At 54.3% G+C, this 18181-nt stretch overlaps 1 long non-coding RNA gene across 1 annotated transcript in view; it reads right to left on the bottom strand.

Annotated features, from left to right (window-relative positions):
- Positions 1–216: 216 nt before the first annotated feature.
- Positions 217–18181, bottom strand: part of LOC129008015 (uncharacterized) — a 26580-nt gene continuing 8615 nt past the window's right edge. Inside the window, exons 3-4 of the long non-coding RNA XR_008492433.2 lie at positions 13763–13902; positions 217–2529 (exon numbers count right to left, since the gene is read on the bottom strand). This is a non-coding gene — a long non-coding RNA (uncharacterized LOC129008015). The remainder of the gene's footprint in view (positions 2530–13762; positions 13903–18181) is intronic.

Genomic DNA, 18181 nt, shown 5'->3' with positions numbered 1-18181 from the left:
TGTCTGTCATTCCACATTCTCTGTCCATGTGTACACATTATTTAGCTCCTACTTATACATGAGGACAGGCAGGATTTGATTTTCTGTTTCTGCGTTGTTTAGCTTATGATAATGGCCTCCAGTTCCATCCATGTTGCTGCAAAGACATAATTTCATTCTTTTTTATGGCTGAATAGTATTTCATTATATATATATATATACACACACACACACAATAGAACATTTTATTTATTCACTCATGCGTTGATGGACACTTAGGTTGATTCTGTATCTTTGCTGTTATGAATAGTGCTGTGATAAACATACAAATGCAGTATCTTTTTGGTATGGTGATTTCTTTTCCTTTGGTTAGATACTCAGTGAGATTGCTGGATCAAATGATAGTTCTTTTTCTTTCTTCTTTTCTCTCTTTTTCTTTTGAGACTGAGTTTCGCTCTTGTCGCCCAGGCTGGAGTGCAGTGGCACAATCTTGGCCACTTCGCTTCCTGGGTTCAAGTGATTCTCCTGCCTCAGCCTCCTGAGTAGCTGGGATTACAGGCGCCCGCCACCACGCCCAGCTAATTATTGTATTTTTAGTAGAGATGGGCTTTCATCGTTGTTGGCCAGGCTAGTCTCGAACTCCTGATCTCCTGTGATCCACCTGCCTCGGCCTCCCAAAGTGCTGGGATTACAGGTGTGAGCCACCACGCTTGGCCAGTTCTTTTTCTTTTGAGACAGAATGTCACTTTATCACTGAGGCTGGAGTGCAATGGCGTGATCTTGGCCCACTGCAGCCTGGACCTCCTGGGCTCAAGTGATCCTCCTGCCTCAGCCTCTGGAGTAGCTGGTACTACGGGTGTGTGCCCCCTGTAGTCTCATCTAATTTTCTGTATTTTTTGTAGAGATAGGGTTTCACCATGTTGCCCAGGCTGATCTTGAACTCCTGGGCTCAAGCAATCCGCCTGCCTCAGCCTTCCCAAATGTTGAGATTATAGGTGTGAGCCACTGCACCTGACCAAAAGGTAGTTCTGTTTTTAGTTCTTTGAGAAATCTCCATACTCTTTTCCATAGAGGTTGTCATTTAATCACTTACTTTTTATTGAGCGTCTTCCATGGTCTGGGCCTAGTAAGGGGGATAGACATCAATGAGGCACACGCGGAGCCTCCAGCAGCTCACAGGCCTGCAGACGGTCATGTGAGCAGATAGTGGGGCAAGAGAGGAGGTGCCAGGTACACTTGGTCTCAAAGGTGCATTAGGGAACCATTGATTGGGTCAGGGTCCCAGATAGGATGGCTTAGGGAAGCGTGCAGGGGGAAAGCATGTCTGGCTGAGAATCAACTTAAGCAAAGGAAACGAAGAGGAAAACAGGGAGCCACCATCTTTGCAGCTGGAAGCAAAGCAGGACAGGAAGGCAAAGAGCCTTGAGTGCCAAGCCAAGGAGCCTGAGTCGTGTGCAGGGATGGCTGTGGAGTCTTTGCTGGTCGTAAGTGAGGAGTATGGGGGCTCTTCTCCGTGGGTACAGCCAAGAAACCAGGTAGGCTGTGTGTTCCCGAGGCCTAAGATTCAAGGGGCTCCAGGAGAAGGAAGATATGCCATTGCCTCAAGTATGGCCAAGCTCAAGGGGCCTGGGTGAGGAAGTCCATAAAAGAGATCCAGGGTCAATAACCTCTGGAAATAGGCTGAATGTCCTCTGCCCTCTGGGCAATGCTAGAGTGTCCTGCCAACTCCTCTTCCCATTCCTCCCCCTCCCAAAGTACACCAGAAGCCTCATCCCCTTACATCCCCAGGGACCCGTGGTAATTCAAATTCTTGGGAATAGTAGGACCCAGATTCCAAGAACAGGAAGAGTTTGGTAATCCATAACCTCACGGTTAGTAGTTCCTTAAAAAGGAAAAGAAAAAAATTTTTGAGTGCCTGGCACCATTCTGGGTGCTTCCACCCTATGATCTCACATCGCCAAGACAGCCATCTGTTGAACTGAGGCCCAACAGACCAGTGACTGGCCCAGGGTTGCACAGCATGTGCGGGTAGAGAGCTGGGGCATGAACCCTGGCTTCTGGGGCTCTAGGAAGGGCTGGGTCTTCTGGGGAGGGAAGGAAGCTAGAGGAAGAATGGAGAGAGACTGAGAAGCTGAGGCAGGGAGCAGGGAGGAAGGGGAGGGAGGAGAAGAGAGGAAGGGAAAGAGAAACAAAATAGCAAGATCAAAGGAGGGAGCAGAGAGAAGGGAGAAACAGGACAAGAGGTGAGGAAGCAGCATGAACCTCAGGTGAAAATGAGGAGAGCAGGGCGAAGGCAGATGGAGGAGGAGGAGGACAGAGGAGGGACAACGAGGAGGTTTTGGGGAGACAGGGACAGTGGCTGGCTGGAGGTGATGGGACTCCAGAGGAGCACATTCCCAACTTCCCCCTCCTGCAGCGGAGCAAAAGAGGGGCAGAGAAGGTCCCTGACTTGCAGGACATCAGCAGGTGCATGGTGCTGGAATGTGGCTCCATTTCATTCTGGTCAGCAGGAAATTGGTTTGAAACCAAAAATCCTGGACGCTCTGGGGACTGAAAAACAAAAACAAAAACATCATTTTTAATTATTTTATTTTTTGAATAGATAACATGTGCACATGGTATGAAATTCAAAAGGTACAAAAAGGTAAACAACTGCCCAGTCCCCCTTCCACAGACTAGCCCACCTGTTGCCTGATCTTGTGTTTTGGTCTAGAAATCGTCTACACAGTGTGTAGCAGATATATTTTTAAAAATTTTACACAGAGGAGGCCGGGCGCGGTGGCTCACGCCTGTAATCCCAGCACTTTGGGAGGCTGAGGTGGGCAGATCACCAAGTCAGGAGATCGAGACCATCCTGGCTAACACGGTGAAACTCCATCTCTACTGAAAAAACATATAAAAAATTAGCCGGGCGTGGTGGCGAGCGCCTGTAGTCCCAGCTACTCAGGAGGCTGAGGCAGGAGAATGGCGTGAACCTGGGAGGCGGAGCTTGCAGTGAGCGGAGATCGCGCCACTGCACTCCAGCCTGGGCGACAGAGCGAGACTCCGTCTCAAAAAAAAGGAAAGAAAAAAATTTTTACACAGAGGGGGTACATTAAACATATTGTAGTTCCCTTGTTTTTTTTCCCCAATATCCATGTCACACCCATGCAGAACTGTCTTGTCCTTTTGAGTTTTTTCCATTTTTAGTTTTTGTGGGTACATAGTAGGTGTGTTTATTTATGGGGTACATGAGATATTTTGATACAGGCATAAATTGTGTAATAATCACATCAGTAAATGGGGTATCCACCACCTCAAGCATTTTTTATTTCCTTGTGTTACCAACATTCCAATCATACTCTTTTATTTTTAAATACACTATAAATTATTGTTGACTGTAGTGTCTTTTTAATGGCCATATAATATTCCACTATTTGGATTTACTAGGATATTTTTAAGTCATGAGAGACATCGTTCATTTAGAAGAGTAAATACAATATTTATGTGCAGTTTAAAGAATAATTATACAGCAGCCGGGTGCAGTGGCTCACGCCTGTAATCCCAGCACTTTGGGAGGCTGAGGTGGGCAGATCACCAAGTCAGGAGATCGAGACCATCCTGGCTAACACGGTGAAACCCCGTCTGTACTAAAAATACAAAAAAAATTAGCTGGGCGTGGTGGCGGGCGCCTGTAGTCCCAGCTACTTGGGAGGCTGAGGCAGGAGAATGGCGTGAACCTGGGAGGAAGAGGTTGCAGTGAGCCGAGATCGCGCCACTGCACTCCAGCCTGGGCGACAGGGCAAGACTCCATCTCAAAACAAAACAAAACAAAACAACAAAAAAAACATTGCCAGAACCCCAGAAGAATCCCCAAATGTCCCCTACTTCCCTCTAGAAGTAACACTGTCCTAACTTTTTCAGTAATTTTCTACTTGCTTTTCTTTTAATTTTTATTTATTTATTTTTTTTCCGACGGAGTCTCACCCTGTCGCCCAGGCTGGAGTGCAATGGCACGATCTTGGCTCACTGCAACCTCTGCCTCCCAGGTTCAAGCGATTCTCCTGCCTCACCCTCCTGTGTAGCTGGGATTACAGCCGTGTGCCACCACACCCGGCTAATTGTTTGTATCTTTAGTAGAGACAGGGTTTCACCATGTTGGCCAGGCTGGTCTCAAACTCCTGACCTCATGATTTGCCCGCCTCAGCCTCCCAAAATTCTGGAATTACAGGCATGAGCCAACGCACAGGCCTCTTGCTTTTTCTCTTGCTTTCCCTTATAGTTCAGTTTTTATTTTAACAGGTTTTAATCTGTATATTAAAAAAATCATAGTGTAAATATCCTTTTGGGTCTTTCTTCTTTTCCCCACCATGTTATTGTGTGTCGCTATGGTCCATTTTCATTGCTGGGTAGTATTTCAGTGTTATTTATTTACTTATCTTTTTGAGATGGAGTCTTGCTTTGTCACCCAGGCTGGAGTGCAGTGGCATGATCTCGGCTCACTGCAACCTCCACCTCCTGGGTTCAAGCAATTATCCTGCCTCAGCCTCTCCAGTAGCTGGGATTACAGACATGGGCAACCACTCCCAGCTAATTTTTGTATTTTTGGTAGAGACAGGGTTTCACCATGTTGGCCGGGCTGGTCTCAAACTCCTGACCTCCAGTGATCTGCCTGCCTTGGCCTCCCAAAGTGCTGGGAATACAGGTGTGAGCCACCGCACCCAGCATTCCATTGTTATTTAACCAGTCTCTTATCAGTATGTATATATTTTTGAGACAGGGTCTCGTTCTGCACACACAGCTGGAGTGTAGTGGTTCTATCATGGCTGACTGCAGCCTCGACCTCCTGGGCTCAGGCGATCCTCCCACCTCAGCCCCCCAAGTAGCTTTAACCACTTATTGATGGACATTTGTTTCGAGTCTTTTGCTATTACAAATAATGCAGCAGTCAATAACATATGCTAAATTACATATGTGCAGGAGGGAGGATGTCTAGGAGAGATTCCTAAAAGTTGAATTGCCAGGTCAAAGGGCAGTGCATTTTTCATTTTTTAATTTTTATGTATGTATTTATGTATTTTATTTTATTTTATTTTATTGAGATGGAGTCTTGCCCTGTCACCCAGGCTGGAGTGCAGTGGAGTAATCTTGGCTCACTGCAGCCTCCACCTTCTGGGTTCAAGCAATTCTCCTGCCTCAACCTCCTGAGTAGCTGGGATTACCGGTGCACGCCACCATGCCCAGCTAATGTTTTTTGTATTTTTAGTAGAGACAGGAGTTTTGCCATGTTGCCAAGGCTGGGTCTCAAACCCCTGGGCTCAGGCGATCCACCCACCTTGGCCTCCCAAAGTGCTGGGATTACAGGCATGAGCCACCACGCCTGGCCTGTATTTAGTTTTTAGAGATAGAGTCTCCCTCTGCTGCCCAGGGTGTCTCGAACTCCTGCCCTCCAGCCATCCTCCTGCCTTGGCCTCCCAAAGTGCTGAGATTACACGTGTGAGCCACTGTGCCCTCTGTGCATTGTTAATTTTGAGACAGATGATGGATAGACAGACAAGGCAGGTGCAGTGGCTCACGCCTGTAATCCCAACACTTTGAGAGGCCAAAGTGGGAGAATCACTTGAACCCAGGAGTTTGAGACCAGTCTGGGCAACATAGGGAGACCCCATCTCTAAAAAAATTTTCAAAATTAGCTTGGTGTGGTGGTGGTGGTGGTGTGTGCCTGTGGTGCCAGCTACTCAGGAGGCTGAAATGGGAGGATTGGTTGAGCCCTGGAGGATGAGGTGCAATGAACCATGATCATGCCACTGCACTGCAGCCTGGGTGACAGAACAAGACCCTGTCTTAAAAAAAAAAATAAGACTGGAAACAGATATTGTCACATTGCCCTTAACAAAAGTTGTATCAGCCAGGCATGATGGCTCACGCCTGTAATTCCAGCACTCCCAGAGGCGAGTGGATCTCCTGAGGTCAGGAGTTTGAGACCAGCCTGGCCAACATGGTAAAACCCTGTCTCCACTAAAAATACAAAAATTAGCTGGGTGTGGTGGTGCGCACCTGTAGTCCCAGCTACTCAGGAAGCTGAGGCAGGAGAATCACTTGAACCTGGGAGGCAGAGGTTGCAGTGAGCCAAGATGGCGCCACTGCATTCCAGCCTGGGTGACAAGAGTGAAACTCTGTCTCAAAAATAAGTAAATAAATAATAATAAAAATAAAAGTTATACCTATTCACTATCCTACCAGTCCTGCTAGACAGTGCAGCCTCCCAGCCTACTAGACAAGTGGGAGACCCTGCAGGGGCTGGGCCTTGCGGAGTGACAGGGAGGCTGGGCAGGCCTAGGGCAGTGTGGCCCTTTGCCCCTGCTGGCTGGGTTGACAATAGGGGCAGGCCGGGTGCTAATGCAATCACAAGGCAGGCGGGCAACAGGAAACTTGAGCAGGTGTCCTCAAAGCTGAGTCCACAGAGGGGAGCACGACCCCTGACCTCATAGATCTCTCAGCCTTGGCCCAAACGAGCTAGAAAATGAGGAAATGTCCCCCCACCCACTTTCCTAGCAACCTGTCCCCATAGGGTGTGACAGGGCATGTGAGAACACACAGGCCTCAGACCAAGAGCTGGGAAAGTTGACCAAAAAGAGCTGAGCCTGTGGACAGAAATGGCAGTCTTGCAACTTCCTCTCACGGTTGAGACACAGGGAGAGGCTCCTTGGGCCCCAGCCAGGGTCACCTGGGCCCCTCCGAGCTCCCCAAGTTTTGCTGACAGCACTGGGCTGGCTCTTTGGTGCATTAAAAGCCTTCAACAATGATTGACTCGGGGCCTCTGCATGCCAGGCAGCCCAAACAGGCAGGGCCCTTCATCCCTGCCCTCATGGGCCTGCTCTTCAGCAGGGCAAGACCCATGATGAACTCATGATAGCTAGTGTTCCATTGCATGTTGGAAGGTGACACTCGCCATAGGAACAAGGGCACGCAGCTGGGTAAGGGGCTTGCAGTAGGGGATGGAGTGGGTGGGGACAGTTTGCAGCATTCATGAGAGTGGGCAGGGCAGGCTTCACCAAGAGAGATGCATCCAGCAAACCCTGGAAGCAAGTGAGGGAGCGAGCCAAGCAGATGTCTGGGAGAATAATTCCGGGCAGAGGGACTAGTCAGTGCCAATGCCCCAGGCAGGAGCGTGAGCCAGAGATGGCAAGGAGGCCTATGGGGGCACAGCCAGTGGCAGAAGCTCAGACAGGGCCAGTCAGGTCAGGCCATGGTATGGAATTTGGCTTTGACTCCAGGAAACATGGAGTGTGTCGCAGGGTGTGTCCTCTCTTATTCGAACCTGAAGCTGGTGCCATGGTACAGATGAGGAGACTGAGGCTCAGAAGTGGCCGTGACTTGGCACAGCGTGGCTTGGTCAATCCAGGGTGTAGGTGAGGCTTCCGCCCAGGTCCACCTGAGACCTAGACCCCAGCTCTGCACCATGGCAGTGCTCCAGTGCTTGTGGGTGGTGACAGGCAAGCACTGGAGGGTGCCCCTTCTGGGCACTAACTCACCCCTCCCTCATGTAACCCTATGAGGCAGGCCTTGTCAGTGCCATTTTGCAGATGACGGAAGTGCAGTTCCCGGAGGTGAGGGGCACGGCCAAGGGCACACAGCCGGGAGCAGGGCAGGAGGTGATTGTGGTTCTCAGGGCCCCTCAGGCCTGTGCCTCCGCGGCTGTCCCTATCTTGAGGTTCTCTCATGGATATTTCCCCACCTAAAAGTCTTCCTGAGCTCTCGCCTGTCCTCAAGCTGAAGCCGAAACTTCTGAGGCCTGTGCGGGAACCTCCAACGCCCAGAGTCCGGCCAGCCTTTCTGCCCGTCCCCAGCCCAAGTGGCCAGCCCCACCTCCACCTCCAGCCAGAGGACACCGCTCAACATTCCCAGAACCTTTCTCAGTCTCCCCAGCTTTTGCGCACAAGCCCACCCACTTCCACACCCTCAGATCTCTCTCTTTCAAGGGCTTGCCTCCTCCAGGCTGCCACCCAAGACCCCCTTCCCTCTAGTTTCCCCCCACCACTCCCCAGCTCTGCCTCAGTCTCTCGTCCCACTCTGCCCCAGCCCCAGTGGCCAGGGGCAGCTAGACCTCCTCTGAGGCCCAAATCCTGGCCAGCCCCCCACACCCTTGTCCCTGCTGACCAGCTCTACAGATGGGGCGCTCACCTCCCGGCCACATCACTCAGGCTTCGGCACCTCAAACCCACCGCCACCCACAGCGACTTCCTTCTGCTCACCACGGGCAGCACCACACCCCCCTGCTCGCTCACTGAGGACAGGAGCTGCCTCCCCACCCCAGACCCTTCCTTTGTGGAGCCCCCTCCACCATGCCCTGGTCTCTAGGTTCCCCTGAGTCTTTCCCTACGGATTGGCTGTGTGGCCTTTGGGTGAGTTCCTTCCCCTCTGCAGAGCTCAGATGCTCCAATTTTACAGAGCAGTCAACACTTCCCAGCATTGTCCTGAGGACTGAAAGAGATGGTCTGTGAAAGCCTTTGCTTGGTATACAGTAGGAGTTCAATAAATGCACGTTTCCTCCATTGGCCTCCACAAATGCAGAGGTTAGGAATGTGGCTTCAGAGACCCCTACTAGAATCCTATCCTCGCTCCTCATTCACTATGTGGCTGATGGGAGAGTCACTCACTCCTCAGAGCCTCAGTGTCCTCATCTGCAAAATGGGAACATTAATAGAACATACCTCGCGGGATTGCATGAACTAGATGAGGTAGCATGTGGCTATCCGTATGTGACAGGTCCTGCATCCCACCACAGGGAGCAAGTTCAGCCCTGTCCTCAGCCCTCCAAGCTCCCACCCTGGGCCTCTCCACCGCCGACTCGGAGAAACAGAAATGCAGAGAGACGCTCTGGAAGCTGGCAGAGGAGGCCCTGAGGCAGCGGCATCTTAGCCTCTGCCCCTGGATGATTCCCCACCTGCCTGGGGCCCCCGGGCTGCATTTTGCTGTCACTCTCCCTGTCTGAGAAACCAGCTCTTAGGAGGAAAAGCCAGCCTGGGAAAAAGGGCCTAGCTCTGTGATAGGATGAGCGGGCCCTTTGAAAAGACCAGGAAACTAATCATGACAGCTCTTGCCATGGGCCCAGCACATGAGATCTTTACAATAGGGTTATCCATTTTACAGATGAGAAATGGGGCTCAGAGTGGACGCTTACATCTGCTCCAGGAAGAAGGGCCAAAATCAGGATTTGCACCCAGGCTTGAATTCCTCCCAAGCCTGTGCTCTCAGCCCAAGGCTGCCTGAGTGTGTGCCTTGAGCCCTTGGGACAAACAAGGGAGGGTGGGCCCTGAGGGGCCAGTGAGTGAGGAGCTGAATTCAGCTTTGAGACTCGGGCCCAAGAACAGTGCAGGGATGCCCAGGGGTCCCAGCTAGGGGTAGGGGGCAGCCCAGGGTGAAGGAGCAGGAGGCCTGGGCCTGGAAGGAGTTAACTGCGTGAGGGGCCCGAGTGAATCAGAGGCTCCGCAGGCTATGATGGAAATTCCCTGTGCATGGCGTGTGGTCACCCAGAAAAGGGAAACGGTGCTTTTCGGAGCAGGGGACGGCGGGGGCTGGAGCTAGGGAGCAGACACCAGCCTGGGTGGGGTTGGTGAGGGTATTGTGACAAAGGAGGCCTGGCGTCCAGGTCTGCTCAGGCCTTGGGCGGGAAGAAGGAGATGAGGAGCCACCAGGCCAGGCCAGGCCTGATTGTGCTATGGTGTGTCCATGGGCCCTGATGGATGAATAGGAGTTCACCAGGCCCAGACCAAAGAAAGGCACTTCAGACCAGAGGAAATGCAAGAGCCAAGGCACAGGGCTGTGACTCAGCATGGAGCCTATCCACTCTGCTTTTGCTGGCAAACTCGTTTCTGTCCTTCAAGGCCCATCCAAGTAACATTTCTCCCCACCCCAGGCAACACTTATAGCTCCTCTGAGTCCCACTGCCTTGGTTTCCCTCTTGGAGCTCACAGGATTTTGTAAGTTATCTGCCTTCCCCATAGGACTATGGGTTCCACAAGCGCAGGGGCTGTATCCCAGCTGTAGAAACAGCTTGTGCCCAGCACAGGGCCAGCACCAAGTAGGCGCTCTGTATTTGTGGAATGACAATTTCACGGAAGAGGAATTTGGGGCCCAGAGAGGTCAGGGGGTGCTCAGTCAGCCAGCTGGTGCAGGAGAGCGGGGCTCAGGCGGGGCTCCTCCTCAGCTGGGACTGGTCAGAAGGGAAGGAACATGGCAGGAAGATCCCTCCCCTGGGGCAGGGCAGGGCAGGGGGAGACGGCAGGGGCCACTGAGCGGTGATGGCCAGCCAGGGAAGGTAACAGGTGGTGCTATGGTCTATGCCCTGCTTCCCCCTTGAGCTTCAGGCCAGCCCTGCTCCTGCCCTGGTCACAGCGCTAGAAAACGTCTGCCCTCCCAGGAGGGAGATGAAGGTACAAGATGAAGCAAGGAGCAGTCAGAGGAAGAGAGAAGGACACTAGGTTCTAGATTTCCCCAGTGAAATCTAGAATCTCCAGACACTTTGTAGCTGCCTGACCTTGGACAGGGTCTCACTCTGTTGCCCAGGCTGGAGTGCAGTGATGTGTGATCATAACTCACTACAGCCCCGAGCTCCCAGGCGCAAGTAATCCTCCCACCTCAGCCTCCCCAGTAGCTGGCACTATAGGCATGCGCCACCATGCTGGACTATTTTTTTTTTTTTTTTTTTTTTTGTAGAGTTGGGGTCTCACTCTGTGGCCCAGGCTGACCTCCAACTCCTGGGCTCAAGTGATCCTCCTGCCTTGACCTCTCAAAATGCATGACTACAAGCATGAGCTACTGTGTCCTGCCCTCAGTTTCCACTTTATGATGGAGAAAATGGAATAGGCTTGTTCTGAGGACAGAGTAAACTAACGGATGTAACTGTAAACTTCTGTACCGATGTGAGGGAGACTGCCTGTTAGCTGCAGTGACTATTGTGTAGTCTGGTCTCTCCCTGGGGGCTGTGGCAGTACCATCCCGCCAGCCAGCTCCTAAGCAGTGTTAGGCTCGGGCCCAGTGTCCATCTGTCCCAGCTCAAGTCTGTGCCTGGTGAAGGCCTATGACCCACGCCAGCCTGACAAGGGGGTCAAAACCCAACTTGGATGGCTGAGAATGATGGCCGGGGCTTCCTGTCCAGAAACGTGCCCCCTGAAGGCCTCAGCTGCTCCAGCTCCACCACAGCACCCCAGATTTCTGGGCCCTCTCGTGTCTGCTTGAAGGTCAAGGGCATCCTGAGAAGCTGCCCTCAGGCAGGGACCGGTGGCATGGAGGCGACCATCGGGGTTGGAGTGTTTCCAAGCATGAAGGGGAACTGAGAACTGTGGGAATGGGCCTTGTGTAGTGCAGGGTGGGCCGGGCCGGGCCTGGTGGGAGGGGGCCTGCTCCCAGGAGCTCAGACTGATGGGGTCCTGGGGTGAAGAGAAGAGGGGGAGCCCCAGGCAGAGGTGGGGTTGGGGGACACCACGGGGTGCTTGCAGGTCAATCCAGAGTGGGCTGGCCAGGCAGTGGGAGGTGGGGGAGCTGTGCAGGGAAGGAAAGAGGAAGCCAAGGGGAGAGGGGGATGGGCTGCTGGGGATGGAGTGGGGGTGGGGGCTGGGGGCCTGGAGCCACTTTGGCCGCAGCCACTTCGCTTCTCCCGGTTTCGGTTTGTAAATAGCTGTCGGCTCCGTGGGGCAGGATGGGCCTGTCCCTTCTGTGGCCTGTGTCCAGGGAAGCCCAGGTCTAAGGAGCTACAGATGCTCAAGCCCTGGATTGGGGGACCCCAGGATGCCCGCAACCCAGCCAGCCTTTGCCTGGGTCGGTGGGTTCTGGGGGCCCAGTTCTGAGCAGTCCCAACCTGTGGTCACTGAGGTAATGCAGCTGGGCTGGGGGAGCTTCAGAACATGATGACTCGGCCACCCTGGGCTTATTTATAACTGGGCCTCCGTGGCCAGAGCAGCTGCTGAGCCGCCAACTCAGCACTCAGGCTGGCCTGAAACACCAAGGCAGAGAACAGGACAGTGAGGGCCAGGCTGCCCTGATGGCCCCTCAGGCTGAGTCAAGGGGTCTTGGGTTCTCCAAGGCCTCTTTGGCTGGGACTGTGATGTGATGGGCGGGACTTGGGTTTTAGGGGAGCTTCTTGTGGAGCCAGCGTCTTGAACCTCCTGGACCAAAGGGATGGTTGAGCCCAGCCGGTGGACTGGCCACTACCAGGGGGCACAGGGCTCGGCCTTCTTGCAAAGAGCCTCTTCCTCCCAAGGTCAGATGCTGTCAGCAAACTTGACCAGAAGCAAAGTCATCTCCCCTCCCCTTCTTGCAATATCAGCTTAAAAACAAAACACAACAGATTCGGGGAAAGGACAGTTCAGACACAGAAAGCCCGACCCCAGGCAGGCTGGCAGGTGGGAGAGGCGTGGGTCTTTCCTGAAGCGCCCACGTCACCCCACACCAGCATCCACCTCCTCGGCAGCTAGGAAGGGCTGGCCCTGCCCCACCCTGCAAATGACCGTGTCTTCTTTCTGAGGAAGCGTGCGAGGGGGTGTCAGGCCCTTTCCCAAGGTTTGCAGGAATAAACCCTCCTAAAAGCCTAGTCCTCCCAGATCAGCGTGGCCTCTGCCGCCCCAGATTCCATCAGCACCCTGTCTGCCAAACGTGGGCCTGCTCCTCCCACCTCCAAGCCTTGCTCCAGTGTGGAACCCCCACCGGCCTCGCCTGTTCCCCTCTCTGCCAAGGCCTACACCAGGTTCCACCTCCAAGGCCCCAGCCTCAGTGCTGTCCCCAAAGCTTTGGCTCTTGGGATGCAAAGCCCAACGAATGTGAGAACCGGGGTGGGAATGGACGAGGGGTTTTAGACCATGGATGCCGAGGTACTGCAGGAAAGAGGAAGGCGGGCCTGGAGCGGGAGAGATGGCGGTGGCGCCTGGCGAGCGCAGAGCTGAGACCAGAGCCACGTGCCCTGACTCCCCGCCTAGCGCTGTCACCCCTGGACCTCTGACCTCCGAGACCACCGGCCTGGCCCCTTCCTCTTGGCGGAAGCTGTTAGGGAAGGGAGGGATGGTGGCCTGCTGTGGGGGAAAACTCGGGCCACTACTGCTTGGGTCTGGGGCCTGGGGGTGCTGGGCCCACGTAGGCCCCTCTGGGCAGGGTCAGGGCACCCAGCCTGGAGCCGCCCGAGCTGCAGCTGCCCCTGTTTCCACATCGGCAGCAGCAAGGCCGGCGCCTGAGAAAACAGGAAGCGCCCAGTCACCACAGGAAGCATGTGTGTGCCGCCTCCCCACCCCCGGCCCATTGCAAAACGCCAACAGCCCATTACCACAGGCACCACACAGCGGCCCGGAGAAACACTCCGGCCACCAGGCTTAACGAGGAGCCGGACACAGCCTCCGACCCTCGCCAGCCTGGGTCAGGCCTCAGGGGGATGTCCAGCTGCAGCCTGGAGGAGCTCAGAGTCCCCCAGGCCTCAGGCCTCAGCCTTCTTCTGGGCTGTCAGCTCAATCCCCAGGCCAGCCGGGGCCAGGCCTACTTTGGCCACCCTTAAATCAGAATGTGGGGTCAGGGGTCACAGAGAAGCCATTTCTCTGACCTAGTGTTTGGCGTCCGGGAATTCTGTGCCTAACCTTCAGACCCTGGCAGTCCTCACTGAGGCCGTTGGCCCAGAGCCCGCCATCCCCCGAGACCCCCGGGAGCCGCCTGCTGCCAGGTCCACACCTCCACACCCTCTGCCGGGCCCCAGCCCCTCCCAACCGGGACCGTGCTGGTCCCTGGGGGTCCTGCCCCACCCACCCTGCCGGCCATCACTCACCTCTTGCTTCTGGTCCCCCAGGCCCAGCCCTTGGAAGGAGACAGGAGTCCAGGGAGGCTGAAGCCCACTCCCGGGGAGGCCCGTGCTCCTCCAGCCCCGGGGACAGCAAGGAAAAGAGAAGAGAGCAGAGCATTTCATGGCTATAATAAATCAAAGGGGGAAGTCGGAGCAGGAGAAATAAGAAACTTCCCTTGCCTGGGCACGGGGACCTGCCAGGCAGCAGCCCCCGGGTGCCCCGCGGCCTTCCCTCCTTCCTCCTGCCCTTCCTGGCCAGTGCCCAGATCTCTCTTCAGGCCTAGGTACCCCCATCTACCCAGAGACACCCGCCCCTGGACACCCAACAGCCCTCCTCGCTGCACTCCCCGGGCCGGCACCTCTCCACTTGGCCTCAGTTTCCTCTTAATTGGCACAGAAAGCGCTGGGTCTCGTGGTCAGGCTGCCCAGCAGACAGGGATGAAGAGAGAAGACAGGCAGTGCCCCCTCTGAACCAAGGACCCTCAGTGGACAAAGGGAGGGGTGTCCTGAGAACTCCTAGCGGGACACTTGGAGCTGGATGGACGAACATCTGGGAGCCAAGACGAGAGGGAGAGGCAGCAGAGTTTGGAGCAGAGATGGGGCCAGCCCCAGGCCCTGACAGCTGGCAGGCCCTCAACCATCAACCTCGGCCATCCCTGAACTTCTCCCCAGCCAGACCAGGTGGCCCAGGGCCTGGGGCTTAAAGGGCCTGGAGGTCACCGTGGGGCATGAGATGTCCACAGCCTCAGGACATAACCCGGGTGTATCTTCTCAGAACATCCACTCACGTAGAAGACTGAAGGGAAGATGTTTTAAGAAAGGGGAGGGAAATCCCCACATATTAAAGAGAAGGATGCAAACTTGTATGATTTTTTTAAGATAAAATAAGGAATTTCAGGCTGGGCGCAGTGGCTCACACCTGTAATCCCAGCACTTTGGGAGGCCGAGACAGGTGGATCACCTAAGGTCAGGAGTTCGAGACCAGCCTGGCCAACATGGTGAAACCCCCGTCTCTGCTAAAAATACAAAAATTAGCCAGGTGCGGTGCCACGTGCCTGTAATCCCAGCTACTCAGCTACTTGGGAGGTTGAGGCAAGAGAATCGTTGAACCCAGAAGGCGGAGGTTGCAGTGAGCCAAGATTGTACCACTGCACACTCCAGCCTGGGAGACAGAGTGAGATTCTGTCTTAAAAAAAAAAAAAAAAAGGCTGGGCTTGGTAGCTCACGCCTGTAATCCCAGCACTTTGGGAGGCCGAGGCAGGTGGATCACCCGAGGTCAGGAGTTTGAGACCAGCCTGGCCAACATGGCGAAACCCCATCTCTACTAAAAATACAAAAATTAGCCAGGTGTGGTGGCACGTGCCTGTAGTCTCAGCTACTTGAGAGGCTGAGGTGGGAGAATAGCTTGAACCTGGGAGGCGGAGGTTGCAGTGAGCCGAGACCATGCCATTGCACTCCAGCCTGGGTGACAGAGTGAGACTGTCTCAAAAAAATAAATAAATAAAATAAAATAAGTAAATAAACAAATGGAGAAATGCCTAGCTCAGAAGTTTGCAATGAGGGACAAATCTCAGCACTTTGGGAAGCCAAGACAAGTGGATCACCTGAGGTCAAGAATTCGAGACCAGTCTGGCCAACATGGTGAAACCCCATCTCTACTAAAAATACAAAAATTAGCTGGGCATGGTGGCGGGCAGCTGTAATCCTAGCTACTCAGGAGGCTGAGGCACAAGAATAGCTTGAACCCAGGAGGCGGAGGTTGCAGTGAGCTGATATCGTGCCATTGCACTCCAGCCTAGGTAACAGGGTGAGAAAGCGAGACTCCGTCTCAAAAAAAAAAAAAAAAGTAAAGGGGCAATTCTGAAATAAGAACTCAGTTTTCCTGTGTGCCCATCCAGTGGAAGTCCCGTGCAAACCCTGAGGCAAAGCAGCATCTCTTTGGAAAAAGACGTCAAGCCTTTTAGAGTCTCACTGCTGCCTCCAGGCCCACGGCCACCACCTCTTCCCAGCTCCCCTACCCTGTTCCTATTCTCAGTTGTCCTGCTTCTCCTGGCCTAGGCTGGAGGATATCAGAGTTGAAAAAAGTCCAGCCTCAGGTGCCCATAGGACCAGAGAGATGGTAAAATCCAGAAAGGGGATGAGCCAGGCTCCCCTTGGCTCTCAGCCCTGGGCATGAACACGTAACAGTGGGATTTAACTCCCTGGGAGACAGGCCCAAAGAGGCAGCAATCCTGGTGGTGAGAACTGAGTGCATCTGCACCAGACATTTCCGCATTTAAATCTCAGCTCTGCAATGGAGAGACCACCCCCTGGGTAAGTGACAACATGAAAATGGGAGAAAATGCCTCTCCTGGCTTGGAGATCTCACAGGACGGAAATGTGTTTCTAACAGCCATGGGCCCAGCCCTCCTTCAGGCACCGGCTCTGTCCAGTAGGTACGATTATTACTCCCATTTGACATACAAGGAAACCCAGGGAAAAGAGATGTCCCAAGGTCACACAGCCTTGCAGGGGCTTGAACCCCAATCCTGTCTAACTCCAAGTCCCATGCACTTACATATACCTGAGAGCCCCTCCTTCCTTTTCTCCTAGGAGTTCTTCTGTACCTTCCTAGCCTGCAGGGTTGGGGCCCTGGGTGGCAAGTTGAACCATGACTGGATGGGACTGGAGGGCTTGGCCCTGCCTGGCTGAGGCTGCAGTCCCCAAATACCCGACTGCCCTTGCTCTTGGTTGGGCTGAGGGACTGCTGCCTGGCATGCAAGGGGTTGGGGACCAGCTGCAGCGGCACCTCCCTGCCATATTGCCTTGGGCCACTCTGCCCTCTAACCTTGTTGGTGTCTGACTTTCTTGGGAGAGGGGTATAACCCCTTCCAGGGGGCCTGCAGGGTGGGGCTGGGACACTAAGAAAGCTGCATTTGAGCTTCCTCACTGGCTCAGCTCCTTCCGAGACCCTGGAAGGGGTCTCGGCAATTTTGTTTTTGTTTTTTGTTTTTTGGTGTTTTTTTTTTTTTTTTTTTTTTTTTGATGAAGTCTCACTCTGTTGCCCAGGCTGGAATGCAGTGACACAATCTCGGCTCACTGCAACCTCTGCCTCCCGGGTTCAAGTAATTTTGCTGCCTCAGCCTCCGGAGTAGCTGGGACTACAGGAAAGCGCCACCACACCCAGCTAATTTATTTTATTTTATTTTATTTTATTTTTTGTATTTTTAGTAGAGACAGGATTTCACCACATTGGCCAGGCTGGTCTCGAACTCCTGACCTCAGGTGATCCACCCACCTTGGCCTCCCAAAGTGTTGAGATTACAGGTGTGAGCCACCGCGAACGGCTTTTCTGTTTTGTTTTGTTTTTGTTTTTTGTTTTGAGACAGAGTTTCGCTCTGCCACCCAGACTGGAGCGCAGTGGCGTGATCATCTCAGCTCACTGCAACCTCTGCCTCCCGGGTTCAAGCGATTCTCCTGCCTCAGCCTCCCGAGTAGCTGGGATTACAGGCACCCACCATCCCTCCCAGCTAATTTGTGTATTTTAGTAGAGACAGGGTTTCACCATGTTGGCCAGGCTGGTCTCGAACTCCTGACGTCAAGTGATCCGCCCACCTTGGCTTCCCAAGGTGCTGGGATTACAGGCGTGAGCCACTGCGCCCAGCCTCTCAGCAATTTTGTATTTGTGACTTTGTAATCTTTTCCTTAAAGAGTGCCCCCCCAAATGGTTTTAAGCTTCAGCCTCCCCGGAACCTAGATCTGTCCCCAGGGTGGGGCGGTGGAAAGCGTTCCAGCCCCCTCCCACTTGCTTTTTGCATGCTGGCTCTGGGGCTTTGGGTGAAACTCCCCACTTTGCCATCTATACAATGGGGATGAATGATGCGATGCGATGCTCAGGGGACCCTCTGTTCAAAACTCGCCCAACCCACAGAGACCTTCACAAGCCTGCACTTGGTCTATCCCCAACAGCCCTGTGGGGAAAACCGAGCTCCTACCCCCATTTTCCAGCTGAGATAACTGAGGCGTGGAGCCCCGCTGCCGCTCGTCGCTGAGGCTGTGAGCAGGCTGGAGCCTCATCCCCCACTGCTCCCTGGGGTCTCCTCCCGGGATGCCAAGCCCGGGTAGCAGGAGGGGGTCTCCAGGGTGCGGGGGCGCTCTGGGGAGGCCGGGGGCGGAGGCGGTGTCCCGCACTGTCTCACCGCAGGGCCGACCTCGGCCCTTATCTGCTCCGGCAGCTTCCGCCCCCCCACCCCAGCCCCCGCCGCAGGCCCGGCCCCCGGCCCCGCCCCCCGAGGGCCCCTCCCCCGCGCCGCCCGCCCCCAGGGGAGCGCCCGAGCTGCCCGGCTGCGGCCCAGTCGAGCGGAGAGGGGGCCCAGCCCCCTAGGTGGGCAGCCGGAAGTGATAAATAACCGAGATCGAGGGGAC

The sequence above is a fragment of the Pongo pygmaeus genome, chromosome 9 (genome assembly GCF_028885625.2).
Source record: "Pongo pygmaeus isolate AG05252 chromosome 9, NHGRI_mPonPyg2-v2.0_pri, whole genome shotgun sequence".
NCBI lineage: Eukaryota > Metazoa > Chordata > Mammalia > Primates > Hominidae > Pongo > Pongo pygmaeus.
The sequence above is the reverse complement of the archived record's forward strand: the minus strand, read 5'-3'. Positions and strand labels throughout refer to the sequence as shown.